Source organism: Vombatus ursinus, unplaced genomic scaffold, assembly GCF_900497805.2.
Source record: "Vombatus ursinus unplaced genomic scaffold, bare-nosed wombat genome assembly UNPS02014820.1, whole genome shotgun sequence".
Taxonomy (NCBI): domain Eukaryota; kingdom Metazoa; phylum Chordata; class Mammalia; order Diprotodontia; family Vombatidae; genus Vombatus; species Vombatus ursinus.
Window position 1 is genome coordinate 6,858,219 of NW_020954598.1, and position 26,061 is coordinate 6,884,279.

At 35.4% G+C, this 26,061-nt stretch overlaps 1 pseudogene; it reads left to right on the forward strand.

The window, feature by feature from the left end:
- The first annotated feature begins 9,961 nt into the window (after window positions 1-9,961).
- Window positions 9,962-24,453, forward strand: LOC114024250 (annotated as a pseudogene).
- The last annotated feature ends 1,608 nt before the right edge of the window (window positions 24,454-26,061 follow it).

The window sequence follows — 26,061 nt, forward strand, 5'->3', positions numbered from 1 at the left end:
TAGATAGATAGATAGATAGATAGATAGATAGATAGATAGATAGATAGAGGGCACAGGGTGAGTCAAAGATGAAGAGGTCATATCTGGAGAATAAAATTAAGGAGTGAGAGAGGATTGTACTCGAAGAAGGAGAAAAGGAGAGGAGGAAAGGTAGACTGGGCTAAATTATCTCACATAAAACAGACAAGAAAAGGCTTTTACAGTGGATGGGAAGTGGGAGAAGGTGAGAGGGAATGAATGAATCTTATTCTCATTGGATTTGGATTAAATAGGGAATAACAGATACACTCATTTGAGTATACTTTACTGAGAAATAGGGTGGGGGAAGGGGACAGAAGAGCAGGGGGATAATAGAGGTGAGAGCAGATTGGGTGAAAGGGTAATCAGAAGTAAACATTTCTGAGGATGGACAGGGACAAAAAAGAGAATAGACTAAATGTGGGACAGGATACGATGAAGGGAAATATAGTTAGTTTTTCACAACATGACTACTATAGAAGTGTTTTGCATGACTACACATATATAAACCATATCAAGTTGCTTGCCTTCTTAATGAGAGTGGGTGGGGAGGGAGGAAGGGAGAAAATTTGGAAGCCAAAGTTTTAAAAACAAATTAAAAAAATTGTTTTCACATGCAACTGGGAAATAAGCTATATAGGCAATGGGGCATAGAAATCTATCCTGCCCTACAGGAAAATAGAAGGGGAATGAAATAAGAGAAGGGGAGAGGGGAAGATATAAGAGAGGGCACATTAGGGGAAGGGATGTTCAGAGTGCAAGCCATCTTGGGGTTGGGGGAGGGATGAAATAGGGAGAAAATTTGGAACTCAAAATTTTGTGGAAGTCAATGTTGAAAAATAAAAATAAATTATTTAATAAAATTGGGAAAACAAAGTAAAACTGGCCAGGGGAAAAGGAGGTACACAAGCTAACTGAAGAAAATAATTCCTTGAAAATTAGAATTGGACAAGTAGAAGCTAATGATACTTTGGGAAACCAAGAATCAGTCAAACAAAATTAAAATAATGAAAAAAAACCATAGAAGAAAATGTAAAATACCTCATTGGAAAAATAAATGACCTGGAAAATAGATACTGCAGAGATGATTTATTAATTATTGAACTACCTAAAAGCCATGATTAAAAAAATTATCATTGAAAGAATCTATCATTCATCTCCAGAAAGAGACCCCAAAATGAAAACCTCAAGGGATATTGTAGCCAAATTTCAGAATTATCAGTTAACAAAAAATATTGCAAACAGTCAGAAAGAAATAATTAAAATATCAAGAATTCACAGTCAGGATTACATAGGACTTAGCAGCTTCTCCATTAAAGGATCAGAGGACTTGTTGTATGATATTCCAGAATACAAAAGAACTTTGATTACAACTAAGAATCAGCGATCTAGAAAAAAAAAGAGCACACTTTTTCGGGGGGAAAGATGGAATTCAATGACATAGGGGACTTTCAAACTTTCTTTTTGAAAAGACCAGAATTGAACAGAAACCTTGATCTCCAAATACAAGACTCAAGAGAAGTGTAAAAAGTTAACAAGAAAGAAAAAAACAAAACAAAACAAAACAAGAATCACCACATGATATTAAGCTTAAACTGTTTACATGCTTACATGGGAAGATGATAAATGTAAGTCTTAAAAACTGTGTCTACATTAGGGCAGTCAGAAGGAGTATACTTAGACAGAGGGTGTGGGTATAAACTAACTTTGATGTAATGATAAAAAAAATTAAGGAGTGAAAACAAAGAATTGTACTGGGAGAAGAGAAAAGCATGAGGCAGAATTGGGTGAATGAAGAAGCATGAAAGACTTATTATAATAAAGGGAAAGAAGGGAAGGGTTCAACATTGTTTGAATCTCACTATCATTGGATTTGGCACAAAGAGCATAAACACTCAGTAGAGAATTTTTTCTTACCTTATATGGAAGTAGGAAGAGAAAAGGGAAACAAAGGGAAGGGGTTTGATAGAAGGAAAAGGAGATTAGGGTAGGTGGTAGGTAGAAGCAAAACACTGGTGCAAAAGAAAATGTGAAAGGGGGAAAAAGTATAAAAAGGAGGAAAATGGGATGGAAGGAAATAGATAATTATTAATTATAACTATAAATATGAACAGGATGAATTCTTACAGTAAAAAAAAAGCAAATAGCAGAGTGGATTAAAAACTAGAATCCAATAGCATAGTGTATACAAAAAAAAAAATAAAATAAAGGAGAGAGACCCACACAGGGTGAAGATAAAAGACTGGAGCAGGATATATTACGCTTCAGCTGAAGCAAAAAAAAAAAAAAAAAAAAGGCAGGGATAGCAATCCTGATCTCAGTCAGACAAAGCAAAAGCAAAAAGAAAAAATAGATCTAATTAAAAGTGATAAGGAAGGAAACTACATCTTGCTAAAAGGTGCCAGAGACAATGAAGTAATATCAATATTAGACATATATGCACCAAGTGGTATAGCATCCAATTTCTTAGAGGAGAAGTTAAGTGAGTTGCTGGAAGAAATAAATAGCAAAACTTTACTAGTGGGGGACTTCAGCCTCCCATTCTCAGAAGTAGATAAATCTAACCACAAACTAAACAAGAAAGATGTTAAGGAGGTGAATAGAATTTTAGAAAAGTTAAATATGACATACCTCTGGAGAAAATTGAATGGGGATAGAAAGGAATAAACCTTTTTCTCAGCAGTACATGGTACCTAAACAAAAACTGACCATGAACTAGGGCATAAAAACCTCATAATCCAATGCTGACAGGCAGAAACATTAAATACATCCTTTTCAGATCATGATGCAATTAAAATTACATGTAATAAAGGGCCATGGAAGGATAGACTGAAAACTAATCAGAAAATAAAGAATCTAACCCTGAAGAATGAGTGGATCAAGCCACAAATCATGGAAACAATAAATAATTTTATTAAAGAGAATGAGAATAATGAGACAGCATACCAAAATGTATGGGATGCAGCCAAGCCGTTCTTAGGGGAAATTTTATATCCATAAATACTTACATGAATAAAATAGAGAAAGAGGAGATCAAGAATTTGGCATGCAATTAAAAAAGCTACAAAACAAATATATTAAAAGTCCCTCGTTAAATACCAAATTAGAAATTCTGAAAATTAAAGAAGCAATTATAAAATTGAAAGCAAAAAGAGATTGAACTAATAAATAAAACCAAGTGCAAGTTTTATGAAAAAAAATAGATAAACCTTTGGTTAACTTTATTAAAAAAATTAGAAAAACAAATTACCAGTATCAAAAATAAGAGTGAATTCACTAGCAATGAAGAAGAAATTAAAACAATAATCAGGAGTTATTTTGCCCAACAGTATGCCAAAAGATCTGACAACCTAAGTGAAATGGATGAATATTTGCAAAAAAACATAAATGGACCAGATTAACAAAATAGGAAATAAAATACTCAAATAGCCCCCTTTTAGAAAAATAAATTGAATAAGCCATCAGTGAACTACCTAAGGAAAAAAAAAAAACCTCCAGGACCAGATGGATTTACAAGTGAATTCTACCAAACATTTAAAGAAAAATTAATCCCCATACTGTATAAACTATTTGGAAAAAAAATGGACTAAGAAAGGTTTCTACCAAATTCCTTTTGTGACACAAATATGGTGCTGATACCTAAATCAGGGAGAGCTAAAACAGAGAAAGAAAATTATAGACCAATTTCTCTAATGAATATTGATGCTTAGCAAAAGTATTATAGCCATGTATTACCAGGACAATATACTATGACCAGGTGGGATTTATACCAGGAATGCAGGGTTGGTTCAGTATTAGGAAAATTATCAACATAATTGACCATACCAATGACAAAACTAACAGAAATCATATGATTATCTCAACATATGCAGAAAAAGCTTTTAACAAAACACAGCACCACCCACACCTATCATATTGGCTAATATCACAGAAAAAGAAAATGATTAATGTTGGAGAAATTGTGATATATAAATGTAATGGAATACTATTTTGCTATAAGAAAGGATGAGCATGCAGATTTCAGAAAAAAAAAGAACTGGAAAGACTTACATGAACTGATGCTGAGTGAAGTGAACAGAACCAGGAGAACATTGTGCACAGTAACAGCCACATTATGGGATGACTGAGTCTGAGAGACTTGACTCTTCTCAGTAATACACTGATCCAAGACAATTCCAAAAAACTCATGATTGGAAATGCTATCCACACAGAGAGATAGAACTATGGAGTCTGAATGCATATTGAAGCATACTATTTTCATTTTTTCATTTGTTTTTTGTGGCTTTTTCCTTTTGTTCTGTTTATTCTTTTACAGCATGACTCATGTGGAAATATGTTTACATGATTGAACATGAATAAGGTATCAGGTTGCTTGCTCTTTTGGGCAGGGGGAGTGGGAAGGATGGAGGGAGAAAAAACTGAAACTCAAAATCTTCTAAAAATGAATTTTGAAAACTATCTTTACATGTAATTGTAAAAAAAATACTATCTACAAATAAAAAGGAATATAGAAGAAAACAATTAACCTTTCAAATTCTGAGGGCTTTTTAGAAGTTTATAGCATTTATACTTCTAAAGTTATTAAAAAAGTTAAACTACACTAAGACTTTTGGGACATCCTGTAAACCTGTCTCTTGAAGATCAAATCAGACTTTATCTTCTACATCAGTCTTTTCTGAAATCCATACAGTCAGAAATGTATGACCTTTTAGGAAAATAGGAAAATGGAAACAAATTTAAATAGTCTGGTGTTGAAACAGAGCTAGTTGTTTTTGTACTTGGGAAAACTAGTATGAAACCCACCTCAAGCAAGTACATGAAACATGTTCCACTACCACTGACAGGGGTGAAACTATGAAACAAGGAAGAAATTACCTTGGATGTGGTCATTGATTTGCCATCAAGTGGATTCCCATTTTGCCTAATTATCCGTACTAATGATGTTAATCCAAGTTAGTTCTTTGTTTTGAAAGGACTACTATCAGCACCCAACAAAATATTGACATCCCAGTACAAAGCCTTTATTGTCTCACCTTACATATGGCTCCAGTCTGGTGCAATGAGTTACCTACAACACTTTCAGAACTCCTACACCAATCATTATATTTTTCCATTTAATATTCTACTTCTCTGTGTTCAGTAATAATTTTGTTTTAAAAAATAATAATTTTGTTTTCCTTTGTCTCCACAAAAAGTGACATATTCTCTTTGAAGAATCAGTTTCCACTATTTAAACATTGATATATCTCTTTTGTATTCCTCATAGAACTGAGCACAGTGCTGGGCACATATGAAAGTTTCAATAGATACATGGTTTTGATTGAGAACAGAGGAAAAACTAAATGAATAGTAAGGAGAGCAAAATGGAGTGCTTACTGAAAGTGTGCCAGCTGATTAGTTAATGAAATGTCTTCAAGATACCATTTTGAATTGAGAAAGCTGAATTGGTCTGTAATCCCTTTCAACTTAAGCTTTCCTGATGTTGCAGAGGAAGCTGTTCTATGAAGATTAGTTAGAGTTTCACTGCTTAGAAGTTGTAGGGGTGGGGAGACAGGGACAGAATAATAAAATGTGAAATTTGCATAATAACACAAGTGAAAATCAAATCTGTTAGTCTAGAGTTCTTCTGGGAATCTGATTTATTTTGAAAAGGCAACATTATACATTTCCACTCTATCTTCTTCAACCAGTTCTCTGCTCTATGGAATCTAATACAAGTATCAGTGACCTGGTATATTACTTCCTAAGTAATTCTTAATTCCCAAATGCAATACGCTTAACACAGAACAGGTCAATCCCTTCCTATCAAAAAGTTTACTAAAATTCCTGTGGACTTATCTGGTCTTCCAAATCCTTCAAGGTACATATAAAATAAATACCTAAAGTTAATGTTTGTATGTGTGTTTAGAAAAAATAAACCTAATTTCCTTTCTTTAAAAAAAACATAATTCATGCTGGTATATTAATGAAATATGGAAAAAATAATCACCAGTCAAATTTGAAAATATTAAAATAATTTAAGTTACATTAGGTGCCATAGCAATGAAGGAAAATATATTCTATCATACACTAATGTTTTGGTGATTACATGATGATTGCAAAACTCTAGGAACAACACGTATTTAAACTACACTTAGATGTTCAATACTCAATGTATTGTCACATCACATAATTCTAGTAGACTGCCAGTTTCTTTGAATTAGTAGTGAAGAATTGATAGTGAAGGAGAGGGGATGAGGGAAGACTAATAGTGAAACACTTTATAACAAGGTCAAGGGATGAAAAATAAATAGGAAATTGAATAAATATATGCATTTCCTCATTTCTAACTCAATTTTTGTCTTGAGGTTGACAATCCATTGGCAGATGTCGAACATTATCTACATTTGCAAGGATGCATCAATTATTTATTAGTAAATATAATATTTTAGGACAATAGTATTTTATATAACATTTTGTATAAAATAAAAGTTGAGTGTCTTATTTTATACACATACACATATATATGTATATGCATATGTCTGAAATAAAATTTGCATATAGACCCCTGTGCAATATGAGGAAGATATGAACAGGAAGTGGTTAACAGTTTTCTTTTTAAATAACTTTACTCTGATCTGTGGGTGCCAGAATGTGTATAAGTTAGGAAGCTGATTATATCTTATAGAGCTGTCTAGGAGAAAGGTGATCTTAGATGTTAGGATGTGCTCTTCATTCAAAAGAACTGTAATATTTTACCAAATTGACATGGAGTCTTCAAGCTCAAGCTATTTTAATTTGCATAATCCCTATAATCATAGATACCATTATATTTTTCAGCACTTGTAAGACTGCCCTAAAGAAGCCTGAACCAGGGGTCACCTAACATTTGTTTAGCCACGTCAGTTCTTTCATCAATGGATCCTATCTGTGCAGCAATGTTCTTTACTTGGAGCTCTACTATAACTTTCAGCAGCATTGTCTTCTGAAACGTTCCTTCCTGTGGCTAATGGTTACCTTTGAGGAAGTGACAGTCATTCCCATTGACATTGTCAAGCTCTCTAATATGGCCCATGAGGGGAAAAAATGCTCCAAAGTCTCTAAGAGCCTTATGTGCATTTTGTTTCTTTTAGACTTTATTTTATTTATTTACACTCTGGTATAATGACAAGATCATGTACTTGGAATCAGAAGACCTGCTAGACTATGAGTGCCAGGGCTTCCCCTTCTTTTTTTAATTTTTTTTTATTTTGACTTCCAAATTCTCTCCCATCCCTCCTCCACCCTTTGAGAAGGCAAAAAAATATGATATATATTATATTTTCATATTAGCCACATTGAAAAATAAAACAAGAAAAATAAAGTAATAAAAAATATGTTTCAGTTTGCACTCAGAGTTCAACAGCATCCTGTGTAGAGGTAGATATCATCATGAGCCCTTTGGAATTGTTGTGAATCATTGCATTGATCAGTGTAGGTTGTTTTTTCACAGTGAATCATCTCTATAATATTGCTGTTATCCTGTACAATGTTCTCTTGGTTCTGCTCACTTGGCTTTATATCAGTTATATAAATCTTTCCAGGTTTTTCTGAAATCATCTTCCTAATTTCTTACAAGATAATAGTATTCCATTACAATCATATGCCTCAAGTTGATTAGCCATTCTCCAATTGACAGGTATCTCATTAATTTCCAATTCTTTGCCACTACAAAAAAAGCTGAAATAAATATTTTTAAACAAATAAGTCCTTTTTTTTTCTTTTTTCTTTGATCTCTTTAACACTACTCTAGTAGTGTTCTTCTGGGTCAAAGGCTATGCAGAGTTTTATAACCCTTTATACATAGTTCCAAACTGTTCTCTAGAATGGTTGAATTGGTTCACTGCTCAAACTACAAGGCATTAGTGTACTTATTTTTCCACATCTCCAGCATTTGTCATTTTCTTTTTTTGTCATGTTAGCTAATGGAGCTTTCAAATGGCACCAGTCCTATGCCCAATGCCCTGAAATATCTTTCTAACTAGCTGTCCTATTCCCCTTCCCTTCACTGGGTGGTGAGTGCTCTTGGTCTTGCTGCTGTTGCTTTTCCTACTGTTGCTGCCACCTTTTCCAAAGTCTATAACTGGTATCTCTCTGGGCAGTGCTCCTGAGGTCAGTCTCCACCCCAGTGCCATAGTATGCTTCCTCCAACTTTTTAAGTTGTCCTGGCCTGGAGGAATATCTCACTCCATCCTTTTGCTGGTATGCCTTTCCAGAATTCAAATTGATACATTATTTTAAAGTTGTTTGGAGGGAAATGTTGGAAAAGCTTTGCTAGAATTCTTCCTGTACTCTGCCTTTTTTGTTCCCAGCCCCATGTACATTTTACATCTTAGGCTTAGTATTTGCCTCTGAAGGACCATAAGACTCTTGATGGAATTGATAGTTCCATTCTGCTCTGCCCTGGTCTGACCACATCTGGATTGTTGTTTATTTTCACCTAGTACCAATTGAGATGGACATAGATAACTAGCAGTGCATCCCCCAAAAAGTGAAGGATGAGATAATTGAATTCAATTTAATTACACAAATATTTATTAATCTGTTTTGTGTCAGCACTACGCTAGGCACTGGGGGAAATACAAAGTTTTAGAAAAGATGCAATTTTTCTACTAGGTGGAAATAAAAACTATATTCACATATTTAAAGAGCTGTCAGGTAAATGAGGAATTCATACTGATCTAATGGCTTGGTATGCTCAGGTCATTCGGAGGCTGATGATGCTCATGCCATAGGTTGTTATCACAGAGTTGAAAAACCATGTGTTTAAAAAAAAACATTTTGTTGTTACTTTTTAGGTTAGTCAATAGCCTCCTGCTTTATTAGGAATAAAACTGAATCCTTTTGGCTTTCCTTTTTTTCTGAGAGCAAACACATTTAATTTTTACCCCTGCAGAACTTCAGCTATGTCCATTATTTTGCATAATATATTAGTAGATTTGACTTCAAATATATTAATTTCTACCATAGTAGATAATTTAATGACCTCAAGTTCCTGGAGAACACTTACCAAATTGTGGAGATGCTGAATCAGGTCATTTTTCTTGCTAAAAATTTTAACCTGCCACGGAGTCCTTCCCAGTCATATAGCCCTCTGTCGTGTACTGAAAGATTTTAATGAGAAAAGACTCTCCCCCCCAAAACAGAAAACAAAACCAAAAAAAAAAAACAAAACAAGAAGGATATATGAACACTTAAAGAAGAAAAAAATGCAAAAATATGTATATATAAATTATTAAATTAATAAATGAATGAATGAAATAATAAATAGAGTAATAAAGAAGGAAGGAAAAAAAAAAAGGAAGTCATTTATTGTGGCTCTTTCCTATTAGATACTATATGATACAAAACACTGTTGAAAATTAGCCAGTAGCTCTGCTCTCACCTTTGGTGCCAAGAAGACCCAACAGACTTCCATTTCCTGCTGCTCCTTCTGCCTACACATAGTTTTGTAAATCTGGTGGTAGTATTATTTCTAATACTGGTTAGGTTCCTCCCTCTAAATGTGCTTTGGAGTAATAGGAGATGTGAGGAACTAGCCCCATCTCAAATTTTCTCTGGAAAGCCCCTAGCTCAGGCCCAAATATTCAGCAATATTTGTGAGGCTAAAAGCTAGAGCAAATATTCTCCCTGATAGCAATAATCTTTGTTATCTAATTATTTTTTGCCAAAGACTGAGATCCTAATTCACTCATCCCTGGAGAACCCACATGAACATGATTAGTATAGAGTCATGAAGTCTTTAATAAAAAAATATAAAATCTTCAGTATGGCACTTAAAGCTGCCATATGGGCCCACATGACAGGGGGGAAGGTGGCAGCGACCAGCCTGCAGAGGTGAAGGTAGTGGGCAGCAGTCTGAGGCAAAGCCCGGTTCTGCTCCAGAACCTGGATTCAGAGCTGGACCTGGGGAAGGGTGTCTTTTATGAGTAACCAAAAGCAACAAAAGCCAACACTAGCAGGCCAGTATTTTAAAGCTAAAAAAAAGAGATGGAAAAGTGGTTTGACCCTACTCAGTTTTGGACTGTATTACTCAGGGTTTAACTGAAACTGGCACTGATTAGGAAGCAGTAGCAAAGTTTCTTGATGCTTCTGGGGCAAAACTTGATTATCGCCGATATGCAGAAACACTCTTTGACATTCTGGTGGCTGGTGGCATGCTGGCCCCAGGTGGTACACTGGCAGATGACATGATGCAAACAGATGTCTGTGTATTTGTAGTACAAGAAGACCTAGATACCACAGAAGCCTTTGCTCAGGTATTCAACAAGTTAATCAAGTGATACAAATACCTTGAAAAGGGATTTGAGGATGAAATTAAAAAGACACTGCTATTCTTAAAGGGTTTTTCAGAGTCTGAGAGGAACAAACTAGTCATGTTGATTGGGGTTCTTCTGGCCAATGGGCCATTTAATACATCCATTCTTAACAGCCTTTTTAATTTGGTTAAAGAAGGTGTTTCAGTGGCTTTTGCTATAAAGCCGTTTAAATCATGGATAAATGAAAATTATATCAATGCATTACCTACTAGTCATTGAAAAGTCAGTATGGACAACTGGCTGATGGAACTTTTTCCTGCTAATAAACAGTGTTGAGCACTTCACAAAGTATATTACTAAAGCAGGCCTAAAAGAACTTTCTGAGTATGCTTGGAACCAGCAAACCACGGGAGCTCATAAAGAGCTACAGAAAGAACTTCAGGAACAAATGTCTTGTGGTGATCCATTTAAGGAGATAATTTTGTATGTTGGGGAGGAGATGAAGAAAAACAATATCCCAGAACAGATTGTTATAGACATAGTCTGGTCAAGTGTAATGAGCACTGTGGAATGGAACAAAAAGGAGAAGCTGGCAGCAGAGCAAGCCATCAAACATTTGAAGCAATATAGCCCTCTACTTGCTGCTACCATTGCTGCTGCTGCTGCTGCTGCTGCTGCTCAAGGTGAGTCTGAGCTGACTACATTACTGAAGATTCAGGAGTACTGTTATGACAATGTTCCCTTCTTTCCTTCCAAAAATAGTGGTGCTTTGTGTGTGTGTGTGTGTGTGTGTGTGTGTGTGTGTGTGTGTGAAGCTGGAGTCCTGGGTGAAGGACCCATTTTGAAGTGGGATAAAGATGTGCATGTGGCAAAGGGGAAAGGTGTCTTCCTAGACAAATGAAAAAGAAATGTGCAGAGTGGCTCAAAAATGCAGAAGGATTTGAGTTTGAAGCAGAAGGCTATGGAATTGTGAAACTACAAGTTCAATAAAGCAAACAGGAGTTGTAGATAAAATGTCATGTCTCATGTGTCCTGGTTCTTACAACTTCCTACCTTACCATATTAAGCATGATATCAGGGCTTTCTTGGCAAATTTATTTTAACCGTTTTCTATGGGTACTGAAAAATGTTGGCTTTGGTTTTTAAAATGTAGTTACAGGAGCTATAGATTTGAATCGAATGTTACAATTATCTTTTCAGTTATCTCCTACTTTCTGTACTTTCTTTATAAATAACTTACAAGAAGCAGTTAAGTGGTACAGTTGGTGGTACACCAGCCCTGGAGTCACAAGGACCTGAGTTTAAATCCAGTCTGAGACTTGACACTTGAAATACTGTATACTTGCTAACTGTATGACCCTTGGCAAGTCACTTAACCCAGATTGCCTTGAAAAAAAAAACAGTTTACAAAACATGATTTGGTTAAAAACATTTTTATGGAAATTCTCTTTGCAAATTAAACTGTACAAGTATCTGAAGTCAAAAGACAATTGACTTGTGTGATGATTTGGTAAGAAAAGAAAAGGCAGCATTATATGGTGTTCACAGCCCCATTCATCAGATGATAATTTCCTATATAAGACTTCAAGGGTTATTTATTTATTTATTTATTTTTTTTGGCAATTGGGGTTAAGTGACTTGCCCAGAGTCACACAGCTAGTAAGTGTTACGTGTCTGAGGCTGGTTTTGGACTCAGGTCCTTCCGACTCCAGGGCCAGTGCTCTATCCACTGCACCACCTAGCTGCCCCAAGGGTTAATTTCTGAACATCAATTCTAAACTAATTAGCTGACTTTTTGTTGATGTTACTAAAGATTATTTCTGCTAACATTTATTTTATTTTTGGGCATTATTAAAAGTATGGCACTGAATAACCAAACTAACTAAGGTAGAATCGTCATTTTTATTATTTTAGCTCGGCCTACTCATGAGCAACTAATGTTTTTCCAATTATTTAGATCTGACTATTTGTGTGAAAAGTGTTTTGTAATTGTGTTAATATAGTCCCTGGGTTTGTTTTGGTAGGTAAATTGATTCTTTCAATTTCTATTTTACCCTCTGACTCTAGAATATCAAGGCTGTTTTCCTTTATAATTTCTTGAAAGATGATATCTAGGCTCCCTTTTTGATTATGGCTTTCAAGTAGTCCATTTTTTTTTAAATTCTCTCTCCTGGGTCTGTTTTCCAGGTCAGTTGTTTTTCCAATGAGATATGTCACATTGTCTTCTATTTTTTTCTTTCTTTTGGTTTTGTTTTACAATTTCTTGATTTTTCATAGAGTCATGAGCTTCCATTTGCTCCATTCTAATTTTTAAGGAAGTATTTTCTTCAGTGGGCTTTTGGCCCTCCTTTTCCATTTGTCCAGTTCTGCTTTTTAAGGCATTCTTCTCCTCATTGGCTTTTTGGACCTCTTTTGCATTTGGGTTAGTGTGTTTTTTAAGGTGCTATTTTCTTTGGTATTTTGGGGGGTCTCCTTTAGCAAGCTATTGACTCCTTTTTCATGATTTTCTTCCATCACATATATTTTCCCAATTTTCCCTCTGCTTCTTTTACTTGCTTTTCAAAATTCTTTCTGATCACTTCCATGGCCTGAGACCAATTCATATTTTTCTTGGAGGCTTTGGATGTAGAAGTTTTAACTTTATTTTCTTCTTTTGGTTGTATGCTTTGATCTTCTTTGTCACCAAAGTAAGATTCTATAGTCTGAATTTTTTTTCTGCTTTTTGCTCATGTTACCAACCAATTACTTGACTTTTTAACTTTTTGTTAAGGTAGGGTTCTGCTTCCAGTGTGGAGAATATACTGTCTCATGCGTCAGGGGTTTTGTGCAGCTATTTTCAGAGATACTACTAGGGACCTGTAAATTTTCAGTTCTTCTAAGGTGGTATGATCAAAAAAGAGGGGTTTACTCTTTTCCTGGTCTGCACTCTGGTCTATGAATGACCACAAGCACTCTTTTCTGCATAGGAACTGTGAGAATTCTCTCTCCATTGCCACCACTCCACCATTCCAATGCTCCTCCTTGCACCAGGACTGCCACCCAGGACTGTGACCCAGATCCAAGCAGGCAAAACAAGAGAATCCTGCCTCAATGCCAGCAAAGAGATCCCTGCAATCTCCCCCTGATCAGCTGCTCAATCCCCACCCCAGTCTTTGGGCCAAGACCTAGTGAACGCTGCTGTCTCACCCAGGTCTGACAGACGTTTCCCACTGACCTTCTAAGTTGTCCTTGGTGTTTGTGGCTTGTGAGGTCTGGAAACCACCACAGTTGCCCTTGGTTCATGTCCTTGAGGCCTGCTCCAGGTTTGCTGGCACAGTCCACACTGATCTGCACTCCTTTCCAGCCCAGTGCAACAGACCTTTCCCATCAACCATCCAGGTATCTTGGGCGGGAAATTTGCTTTCCTCTGTCTTTTTGTGGACTCTACTGCTCTTGAATTTGTTCAGAATAATTTTTACAGGTATTTGGAGGTGTTTGGGGGAGAGCTCAAGCAAGTCACTGCTTTTACTCAACCATCTTGGCTCCACTTCCCATTATTTTTTTACATACTTTGTATTCACTTACTTAAATACATTTCATATTTAAATATGCTCCAGTGGAATGAAAGCTCCTTGAGGGCAAAGATAAATCTTGAATGATATAGTCAATACTTTATCTTCTTTTCTTTTAAATCAAATGATATTTATTGAGGAAATTTTGTGTGCTAAGTAGAAATACCTTCTTTCAATGAAGTTTTTAATCTAATATTAGAAAGATAATAATAATGGTGATATGGAAGGGATATGATCCACAAGGTATCCTTATTATTTTTTTCATTATATTTTAAAATGTGTTGCCTTTCTTTCATATTCACTATAACTTGATCCTACTTCTCTTATCCAATGAGCCAAGCAACTTTGTTTTTCACTTCTCCATAATAAGGACTCTCCACCAGTCAGGGCAAACCATTTTTCTACTTTCTGAGTAAACAACACAAATCTGTTCTTCCACACTTTTGTCCATGCTGTTCACCCTTCCCAGAATTCCTTCTCTTCTCCATTTTGTTTTTATATATTCAAGTCTCACTACTCCAAGGCACAATAATCTGACAACACATATAATCTACATTACACCTTTTTCCTTTGAATATTGTCTTCCTAATTATTTACAAACACGTTGAAATTAGGACCCATATTCTCCTATATATCTTACAGTATATACTATATAAAAAAATAAGAGAAGATAATCCAATAAATACTTGGTGATTCTTTTGAAAATTGAAAAGAAAGAAAAGACGGGGGAAAAAAAGCTAAGAAATTTTAGTTATGAGGACCAAACTGATACTTTGTGTTTAAAATCTTCCTGCTAGGAACATATGTATTAAGCAGGATCAAGTCTTAAAAGCAGATAAATTTCTTTATCACATACCCCCCCACACACACACTGAAGTACAATTTTCATTGTCTCTTAATTCTTTCAACTTAGAGAGGAAAGCCAAAACATTTTGTTGTTTTTTTTTCTTAATCAGTCTCTTAGGTGTTTGATTTTTATATTTCTTGAAATCTACTATTCAGTGAAAAAAAATATTTTCCCCTTTAGGAATATAATAAAAATTCATTGTGGTCAAGATTATAAAAATTGAAGGATATGTTTTGATAATAAGAGATGCCTGGGTTTTGTAGCCAGAAAAAATGAATTTGAGGGAAATGCCCCATAACATGTCACTGATTTAAATAATGGTTTTTGCCAGATTTGTATTTCTTGGCAATAACAAACCTAACTTGTTTCAGGCTTCAAGGAGTGAACATTAATTTATTTATCTTACCTCTGATTTAATGACAAAGATAAAGATAAAGCAAAATGCTGGCTGGATTTTTTTTCTTCTGAACTAAGTTTTTGTTACCATTTTGATAGTTTCATGTTTGATTAGACTAAGAATTTAGACATTCAATTAAGAATAAGAGGTGGCAGAATATGTTGCATTTTTCAGACATTCCTGTTTTAAAAATTATCAAAACAACAGCCATTTTGGCATCCCCATACATTGCCATTAGCACTAATGCTCCTCCACCTCTTCCTCATCTTCAACCTCATCCTCCTTGTCCTCCTCTTCCTTTCCTGACTCTGCCTCCTACAACTATGTCTAAGAGTACAAAATAAGACTATAAATGAGACTACTATTAATATGAATACTGTGATTATGAATCCTACTATGACTACTACTACTACTATTGTTATTAGTGAAAATAAATGTAGATTCCACCCTACCACCAAGAGGCAAGAAAAAGAAATTAAATTATCTTCTTTCATGGCTCCACAAGTCAGAAGAATGTGATGAATAACATGAATTTATTAAACTAACATTCCCTTTCTTTGTTTTAAAAGACATAAAGATTTTAAAATCATTTATTCTTAAATTAGATCTCAATCCTCTTTTGGGGGAGGATAGAAAAAAAGGTTTATGAAAACTTTGGAAAATGGAGAAATCTGATTAAACAATACTTGTCAAACATGTATATATCCCACAGAGAACACATGATACAGATCATGTTTATGTAATCCCTGGATTAATATTCATATTGCAATCTAAAGTACAAACCCAAATACTCCTTTGGAAGGTCAATGTGCTTGATGAATTTACTTGAACATTTTGTCAGCTGTTGATATGTTTCCAAGTTTTAAGAACTAATGGATGTAGTGCTTTTTTGTTCATCTTTCATGAATTGATTTAGCTGTTCTTTTAACTCCAATATCAGAAAGAGAAAAATGAGAACATATGGGAAGAAAAAGAAACATTACTTTAAAACTCAGCCTGTCCCCTTTACTATTGAAGTTTACAAAACCTGTCTATATAAAGATTTATCTGGTACTATTCAAAACCTGGCTTTGGTTCAGTAGTGTAACATGAGTTATATGCTTCCATTGTTAGAGAATTATAGATTTGGTGCTGGAAGTGACCTTAAAGAGTTTCTCATCCAACCCTTAATTTAATTTAATTTTTTATTTTAATAGTATTTTCTTTTTCCCCAGTTACATGTCAAGAAAATCTTTAGCATACATTTTCACAAGATTTTGAGTTCCAAATTTTTTCCCTCTTTACCTCCCCTCTTCTTTTTTAAAAATGGTAGGCAGTTTGCTATAGTTCATACATGTGCTATAATGCAAAAATATTTCTGTATTAGTCACAGTAGTAAAAGAACAGATCAAAAGAAAAAAAAAACAAGAAAGAATAAAGTAAGTGGGAAAAAATGCTTCCATCTGCATTCAGAGTCCATCAGTTCTTTATCTGGTTATGGATAGCATTTTCCTTTGTGAGTCCTTTGTACTTGTCTTAGATCATTGTGTTGCTAAGAAGAGCTGAGTCATTTATAGATGGTTATCATGCAATGCTTCTAATACTGCGTACAATGTTTTCCTAGTTTTGCTCATTTCACTTCGGAGCAGTTTGGACAAGTCTTTTTAAGTTTTTCTGAAATCTGTCTTTCATCATTTCTTATTTCATAAGAGTATTCCATTATATTTATATATCACAGCTTGTTCAGCCATTCCCCAATTAATGGGCATTCCTTCAAATCCTAATATTTTGCCACCACTACCATCTTTCTGCTTTCTGTCTAACCTTGGTTGCATTGGTTTTATTTGCACAAAAGCCTTTTAATCTAATATGATCAAAATTATCTATTTTACATTTTGTAATGCTCTCTATCTCTTATTTTGTCAAGAATACTTCCCCTCCCCATAGATCTAACAGGTAGACTATTCCTTGCTCTTCTAATTTGCTTATGGTGTGACTATTTATATCTAAATCATGCCAAAGGTCTGCCATATCCAACTTTTCTTTTCTTTTTTTATTAATTTATTTTGATTTATCAATAATCACTTCCATATGCTTTTGAGTTTAAAATTTTTCTCCCCCTTCCTCCCCACCACCCTCCCCAAGACAGTACACAATATGATATAGGCAATACATTTACATTCCTAGTAAACATATTTTCACATTAGTGATGTTGTAAGTAAAAATTAAAACCAGTAGGAGGAACCATCAGAAAGAGGAAACAGAACTCAACAGAAGAGGAAAAAAAATAGCAATTCAACTTCCATAGTTCTTTCTTTGGATGTGGATAGCATTTTCCATCATGAGGCCTCTGCAGATGTCTTAGATCCTTGTATTTCTGGGAAGAGTTAAGTTTATCACTATTAGTCATTGTACAATGTGGCTGTTATTGTGTACAATGTTCTCTTGGTTTTGCTCACTTCACTAAACATCAGACCTTACAAGTCCTTCCAGGTTTTCATGAAGTCAGCCTGTTCATCATTTCTTATAGCACAATAGTATTCCATTACATTCATATACCACAACTTGCTCAGCCATTCCCCAATGGATGGGCATCCTCTCAATTTCCAATTCTTTGCCACCACAAAAAGAACTGCTATGAATATTTTTGTATATGTGGGTCCTTTTCCCTTTTGTATGATCCCTTTGGGATATAGCCCTAGAAGTGCTATTGCTGGGTCAAAGGGCATATCTAACTTTTCTAATATTCTATTTACCTCTTTAGTTTCTTTCTTGTTTTTTTTTTTTTTTGGTCGGATTTACTGAGTTCTGAGAGGGGACAGTTGAGGTTCCCCACTAGTATAGTTTTGCTATCTATTTCTTCTTGTAACTCACTTAACTTCTCCTTTAAGAATTTGGATGCTGTACCACTTGCTGCATATATGTTTAGTATTGATATTGTTTCATTGTCTAGGGTACCTTTTACCAAGATGTAGTTTCCTTATTTATCTCTTTTAATTAAGTATATTTTTGCTATTACTTTGCAGGATTGCCATCCCTACTTTTTTTTTAAATTTTCACTTCAGATGAAGTACAATAGATTCTGCTCCAGCCCCTTGACTTTACTCTGTGCGTGTCGACTGCTTCTTGTATTTCTTGTAAACAACACATTGTCAGATTCTGATTTTTGATCCACTCTACTATATGTTTCCATTTTATGGGAGAGTTCATTCTCTTCGCATTACAGTTATGATTGCTACCTGTGTATTTCTTTCCATCATATCCTTCCTTCAGACTGTCTTTTCTCTCCTTTCACCCTTTCCCTCTTCACCAGTGTTGTACTTCTGTCTACCACCTCCCTTCATCTTCCCTTTCTGTCCATCCTCACCCCCCACCCCTTTACTTGATCTCCTCCTCTCCTACCTCCTTGTCAGGTATGGTAGATTTCTATATTCAACTGATTATGCATGTGATTCCCTCTTTGAACCAACACTTATAAGAGTAAGGTTCAAGCAATGCTTGTTGCCCACCCTCCTGTCTTCACCTCTACTGTAATGGTCTTTTCGCGTCTCCTCATATGAAATAATTTACCCCATTCTACCTCTCCCTTCCTTCTGCAAACATTGTACTTTTTTCTCATACCTTAACATTTCTATATAATTCTTCCTAATTCATCTTATACCTATACCCTCAATGTATATTCCTTCTAGCCGTACTATTATATATATACATACATATGTACCTATATATCTATATCTATATACACATATATATTTCTAAAAATTACAAATATCATTTTCCTGTATAGAGATTTAAATAGTTTAGCTATATTGAATTCCTTATATTTTCTTATCCTTTTATAGCTATGTATGCTTCTCTTGGGTCTTGATATTGAAGGTCAAATTTTTGGTTTAGTTCTGGTCTTCTCCTAATGAAAGCTTGAAATCCTTCAATTTCATTGAATAACCATTTTCCCCCTTAATATATTATGTTTAATTTTACTTAGTTGCAGTTCTATCTCCTTCAACCACTTCTTTTTATAGATGAGGACACTGAGATTCAGAGCTTTAAATGGAACTGCCCAAGGTCATACATGTAGTAAATAACTAATCTAGAATTCTAGTTTCAATTCAATTCAATTAAAAAAATATTAAATGCCTACTATTTGTCAGGCACTGTGCTAAGCACTGGGAGTGCAAATAAGAAAAAAACAGTTCTTGCCCTCAAGGAATTTGCAATCTAATTGCAGAAGACTGCACTAAAGGAAAACTGCAAGGAGGGAGTTCCATGGAGCTGAAATCAAGCAGAGATACATATGGAGAGTGAAGTGAGCTGGAAGTTCAGTTTCTGATATATATGGGGAGAAGAGGCTGAAGAAGGTGGGGAGTATCTATGACTTAGTTAGCAACTTGACGATGAGATTAGAAGTGATCAGGTTATCCTGGGAAGCAAAGGTTGTTCAGTGGAGTTGAAACCAAGCATAGCTGTGGATGGAGAGTAGAGTTAGCTGGTTTTCTGACACCAAATCAATGATTTTGACTTATATCATGCTTCTTTTAAGAGTCTCTTCTTTTCCATTTTATTTATGTTTCCTGTTTTCATTATAGTGACACTGCTTTCTGCTTTACCTAGGGTTTTGTTACCTGCTTTGCATTTCAAATTCTGCAAAACTCAGCTGGTCTTCTCCAGAAATGACAGCTCTCTCTGTGTGTCTCTCTGTTTCTCTCTGTCTCTCTCTGTTTCTCTCTGTCTCTGTCTCTCTTTTCTCTCTCCCTCTGAATCTTTCTCTCTGTGTCTCTGTCTTTGTTTCTGTAACTGTCTCTTTCTATGGCTCTGTCTCTCTCTCTCTCTCAATTCCCCTCTCTCTACTTGCTAGAGACTCCCAATTTCAGCATTTCAGAACATTTTTTTTGAGACTAGGTCTAAATTGTCTAAGCCAAAGGTGCAGCAAACATTTACAAGTTCAATCTCAATAATGATCATCACTGAAGATCTAACCTGACCTATATTTCTGACATGATTCAAATCATAGTCTGGTGGCCCTCCTCTCAATGAGTCTCATTGGTCTGGTGCCAGACAGTACAGATTCCCAATTGACTCTAGCCCTTCTGAAGCTCAAAATTCCTGAACTTAAGCAATCCACCAGCTTCAGTCTCCCCAAAAACAGGGATGACAGATAGATAGGTAGATAGATAGATAGATAGATAGATAGACAGACAGACAGACAGATAGATAGATAGATAGATAGATAGATAGGTAGGTAGATATAGATATATAAGCTAAGTACTTAGCTTAGAACATCATTCTTGAAGTATGGTCACAATGCCTATTAAAATGCAAATACCTCTTGAAGAAGAAATATGTTAAGTTGATATTCTTTATAGCCTAATGTGAAAGCATAATATTTTGTATGGAGGTTGTTGGTAATCATGAAGGTTTTAAATATCCAAGAAGATAAAGGAATGCAAAATATTAGATAAAGGAGCTGACAAAGACGAATTCTGTTAATATCTTGGTATTAAACACTATTTTTTGTCCATCACTATTCTACACAGTTCATTCATGCTATCTCTTCCACATAAGCAGACTCAATAAGCTTTTGTTCACTTAAGTTTTAGGCAGCTAACATGGTGGTAGTAATCCTATGGTCAGAATCAGATGAACTAAATCTAGCCATAATACTTGTTGCCTGTATAATTGTAATGAAGGCACCTAAACTTTCTGAGCCTCAATTTCTTCATCTATAAAATGAGGTTAATAATATTTGTACAACCTACTTCATAGAGTTGCTATGAGAAAAGTTCTTTACATACATCATGCACTGAAATATAAATTTTGTGATATATTTAAAGGCCAGGCCTGTTGCCAGACTCTTGTTTATCTACACAAGCTTTAAAAACATGGTCCATGAGCTGAAGAAGGAAGAAACTCATATAAAGACCTGCTATTCCCTGCTGATCTTTTGGACAGACATATTCTGACTTGCAATTGGCTGTCTAAGATAGGTCTGTCAGATCCAATATCGATATTCTAGCAAGAACATTACACCTCCATGCCCAAGCTCTGTTGACACTGAATGGCCTCATACAGAACTGCCCCACTGCGAGAATGGATTAGACAGAAGAAATGAAAAAAAAAATTACCTCTATTCTATCCTTTCAGTAGCTGATGGAGGAATTTGTTCTGTGGATTTATATAAATATGTTTTCCAAACTGATATTTAGTGAATCAGAATTATGCACCTATGATTTTTTTTGGTTGAAAAGGGATGAGATTTAATTTGATTTTCCCTTTTTTGCAGAAGCAAAGGAAATATCAATTTAATGTATGCTCTATTCAAGGACAGCATAGAAGCTAAAATACCATGGAAGCTTTGCATCAAGAGAATTGGTTTTGAATCCTGTCTCTTTTACATATCATCTGGTGGTTCAATGGATAGAGTACTGGAGCTATAGTCAGGAAGACCTGAATTCAAATCTAGTCTCAGACATTAACTAGTTGTGTGACCATGGGCAAGTCACTTAACCTATATTTGCCTCAGTTTCAACTGCAAAATTTGGATAACAGTACCGACCTCCCATGGTTATTGTGAGGGTCAAATGTGATAATATTTGTAAAGCACTTAGCACAGTGTCTGGCATGTAGTTATTATTCAATCTTCATTTTTGAAGAAGACCAATGACATCACAGGTGATGTCTTAACTTGTATGTGAATTGGATTTAAGTTAGGATGAGTAGCTCAAAGTTGTCAGGCTCACTCTTTCTTCCTGAGTCATCAACATCCAGTGGCAGGACAAAAGTCAAGACAATTGGAAGTGGCCCAGAATGAAATGGATGTCTTTGCTGTCTTCTATCCTTGACTAAGCTCTAAGTGGTACACAGTGCTTGCTTCAGATGCCCTCCTGGCTGTTGGAACAAATTGTTCTCATCTGCCTATTCTAATGAGAATAGTTTTCATATGCTTGGGATAAACATCCTTCCTAAGTCACTGAGAGGTTTGAGGTCTATCGGTTACCCTCAATCTGGTTTAGCCTATCTACAGAGATGGCATACTCATTACTGGAATGTGGCCAGTATGTATGATACCACTTCTTAGGGCCACAGGTGAGATTGGGTTAAGGTGGACACCAAAGGTGGATGAGTAGCCATGAAAAGGACTTAGCAAGCCCTCACACCAGAGGCGCTAGTTCTCCCTTAGTCCATATGCTTCCTTGCATGTAGTAGATACTAAATAAATGCTTATGGCATTTCCTTTCCTTCTCCTACTCCCACTGAGGCCTTTAAAAAGTTGTTTGGATGATAATACTTGCACTGTCTACTTCACAGGGTTTTAGCAAGGAGAATGTCTTACACATCTTTAAATGCTATACCCTTCAGTAAACAAACTCAGTCAACTTGCATTTACCAAACACTTGTATGGCAGCTGCTGCACTAAGTAGTTGGGCTATAAGGAAAGGAAAAACACTATCCAAAAAAAAAAAACCACACACACCTGTCTTAAAAGATGTTTAAATCATAAAAAATGAGCCAACATGTGACTAAGGATAGACATAGCATAGACAGTACTCACAGAGAGGAAGACACTAGCATTTGTGGTGGAGATATGGAAAGGAAAGGATTCCCAAAGATGATAGTATTTATACGAACCTTGATAAAAGCTAAGGCAATTAAAAGGAGGAGATAAGTGGGAAGAACATTCCATGTATGATGAACAGCCAGTATGGGGAACCACCCGAGCATCTTGATCATGAGAAAGGGAGTGTTTAGGATGTTTAGACTTATGTTTAAAAATCATTTTGGCATCTGAGTGGAGGATGAAGTAGGCAGATGTGGAGAGACTAGTTAGAAAAGTATCACAATGGTCCAGATCAAACGTTAATTAGCATAACGACTGAGTGAATGGAAGGGGAGTGAAATACGAAATATTACAAAGGAAGAAATGAAAAAAAATTACATTGGATTGAATATGTGAGGTTAGTGAGAGTGAAGAAGTAAGGATGACACCAAAGTTGGAGGTCCAATTAACTAGAAGGATTGTGATGCCCTCAAAAGTATGAGGAAAGTTAAAAAAAAGAGGAATGTTTGGAAGAAAAATAATCAGCATTTTGGATATGTTAAATTTAAATGCCTACAGGAATTCCAGTTTGAGATAATTCATAATATTCAACTGTAGCTCAGGAGATAAGTTAGGGGTAGATACATAGATCTGAGAATTATCTGCATAGAACTGATAATTGGACCCCTGAGATCTGACCCAATGAGGGGGAAAGAATGGAGAGAGTATAGAAGGAGAAGAGGACTCAGAGTATAGAAGGAGAAAAGAAGAGGAACTGAACTTTAGCTGACATCCATGATTAGTAGGCATGACATGGAAGAAGAACCCGCAAAAGAGAACAATAAGGGAGCAATTGGAGAGGTAGGAAGAGAATCAGAAGAGAGTGGTGTCAAAAGAACATAGTTTATACAGAAGGAAAAGTGGATAAAATGTCCAATAATCCAGAGTCAAGGAGGACGAAGATGGAGAGAATATTAATAGATTTGATAATTAAGTTATTTTTAATACTTATTCATTGTTTTCAACATTCTTTTAATTTTAAATTTTGAGTTCCCAATTTTCTCCATTCCTCCCAACTCTCTCCCATCTACTGAGGAAAAAATATCAATAATGCATGTAAAATCATACAAAACTATTTCCATAACAGCTGTATCACAGAAAAGTGAAAAAAATATTTAAATTTGCTTTCAGAGTTCATCAGTTCTCTTTCTGGAGGTGAATAGCTTTTTACCATTATGAGTTATTTCGAATTGTTTAGATCACTATATACATCAAAGTAGCCATGTCTTTCACAGTTGATCATCATTACAACATTGCTGTTACTTTAAATGATGATTTCCCAGTTCTTCTTATTTCATTTTGCATCAGTTCATAGAGGTTTTTCCAAGTTTGTTTGTTTGCTTGTTTGTTTTTGTTATTGTTATTGTTTTTCTTTTTCTGAAACCACCCCACCCCTATCATCTCTTATGGTACAATTGTACTCAATCACAAATATATTCCACAACTAGTTCAGTCATTCCCCAATTGATGAGCAAATTCCAATTCCTTATTTTCAAATTCTTTACCATGACAAAAAAAGCAGTTATAAGTATTTTTGTACATATAAGTCCCTTTCCTTTTTTAAAAATCTCTTTGGGGAACTTATCCAATAGTGGCATTGCTGGATCAAAGTGTATATAATTTTATAGTCCTTCATGAATCCTTTGTGAGTAGTCCTCAGTTGTTCTCCAGAATGGTTGAACCAGTTAATTACTCCACAAACAGTTCATTAATGGACTTATTTTCCCCCTCAGTCTGTGGGCCGGAGGGTCAGGGAACAGCCGTGGCTCCCCGGGGCGGCTGAGACCTAGCTCCTTCTCTCACTGCAGTCACAGACCTTTCCCACTGACCTTCCAAGTTGTCTTTGGCATTTGTGGGTTGAGAAGTCTGGAAACTGCCACAGCTGCCTGCGATTCAGCCCTCCGAGGCCTGCTCCAAGGTTGCTATGGCCTGCGTGCCAACGCTGCACTGCGCTCCTCTCCCAGCCCCGCACAATATACCTTTCTGATCAACCATCCAGGCTGTCGTTGGCTGGAAATTTGTTTCACTCTGTCTTTTTGTGGGTTCAGCTGCTTTAGAATTTGGTTAGAGCCATTTTTAATATGTATTTGGAGGGGTTTGGGAGATGTCCTGTAAGTCACTGCTTTCCCTCCACCATCTTAGCTCTGCCCCCTCCTTTTTTTTTTAAATTGACTGTGCATATATCTTGACCTTTTATCAATGGGGGAATGGGTCCTTTATATAAAAACTTTACACTTAATAGTATTTCATTTTTTCACATTACATGTAAAAATAGTTTTCTACATTCACTTTTATAAGAATTTGAGTTCCATTTTTTTCCTTGCTCCCATCCTCTCTGCACACTTCTCCAAGAAGGCAAGAAATCTGATATAGACTATACAAGTACAATCATATTAAACATATTTCCACAATATTCATGTTGCAAAAGAAGAATCAATACAAAAGGGGGAAAATCATGAGAAAGAAAACAAACAAGCAAAAAAAAAAAGAAAAGAAAACGGTATGCTTTCATCTGAATTCAAATTCCATACTTTTTTTCCTATGGATGTGGTTAGCATTTTCCATCATGAATACTTTGGAATTGTCTTAGATCATTGCATTTTGGAGAAGAGCCAAGTCTGTCAAAATTGATCATAGCACAATGTTGCTATTACTATGTGCAATGTTCTCCTGGTTCTGCTCACTTCACTCAGCATCAATTCATGTAAGTCTTTCCAGGTTTTTTTCCTGAATTCTGGCTGCTCATAATTTCTTATGGAACAATAGTATTCCATGTCATTCATATACCACAACTTGTTCAGCCATGCTCTAATTGATAGGCATTCCCTCAATTTTCAATTCTTGGCCAACACAAAAAGAGCTGCTATAATTCCAAATTGCTCTCCAGAATGGTTGAATGAGTTCACAACTCCACCAACAATGCATTAGTGTTTCAATTTTCCCACATCTTCTCCAACAGTTATCATTTTCCTTTTTTGTCATATTAGCTAATTTGATAGGTGTGAGGTGGTACTTCAGGGTTCTTTCAATTTGTATTTCTCTAATCAATAGTGATTTAGAACTTTTTTTTTTTAATCTGACTATAGATAGCTTTAATTTCCTCATCTGAAAACTGCATGTTCATATCCTTTGATCATTTATCAATTGGGGAATGACTTGTATTCTTATAAATTTGACTCAGTTCTCTATATATTTTTGAAATGGGACCTTTATCAGAGAAACTGGCTGTAAACATTGTTTCCCAGCTTTCTGCTTCCTTCTAATCTTGGTTGCAAAGACTTTGTTTGGGCAAAATCTTTTTAATTTAATGAAATCAAAATTATCCATTTTGTGTTTCGTAATATTCTCTATCTCTTGATTGGTCATAAATTCTTCCATTCTCCATAGATCTGACAGGT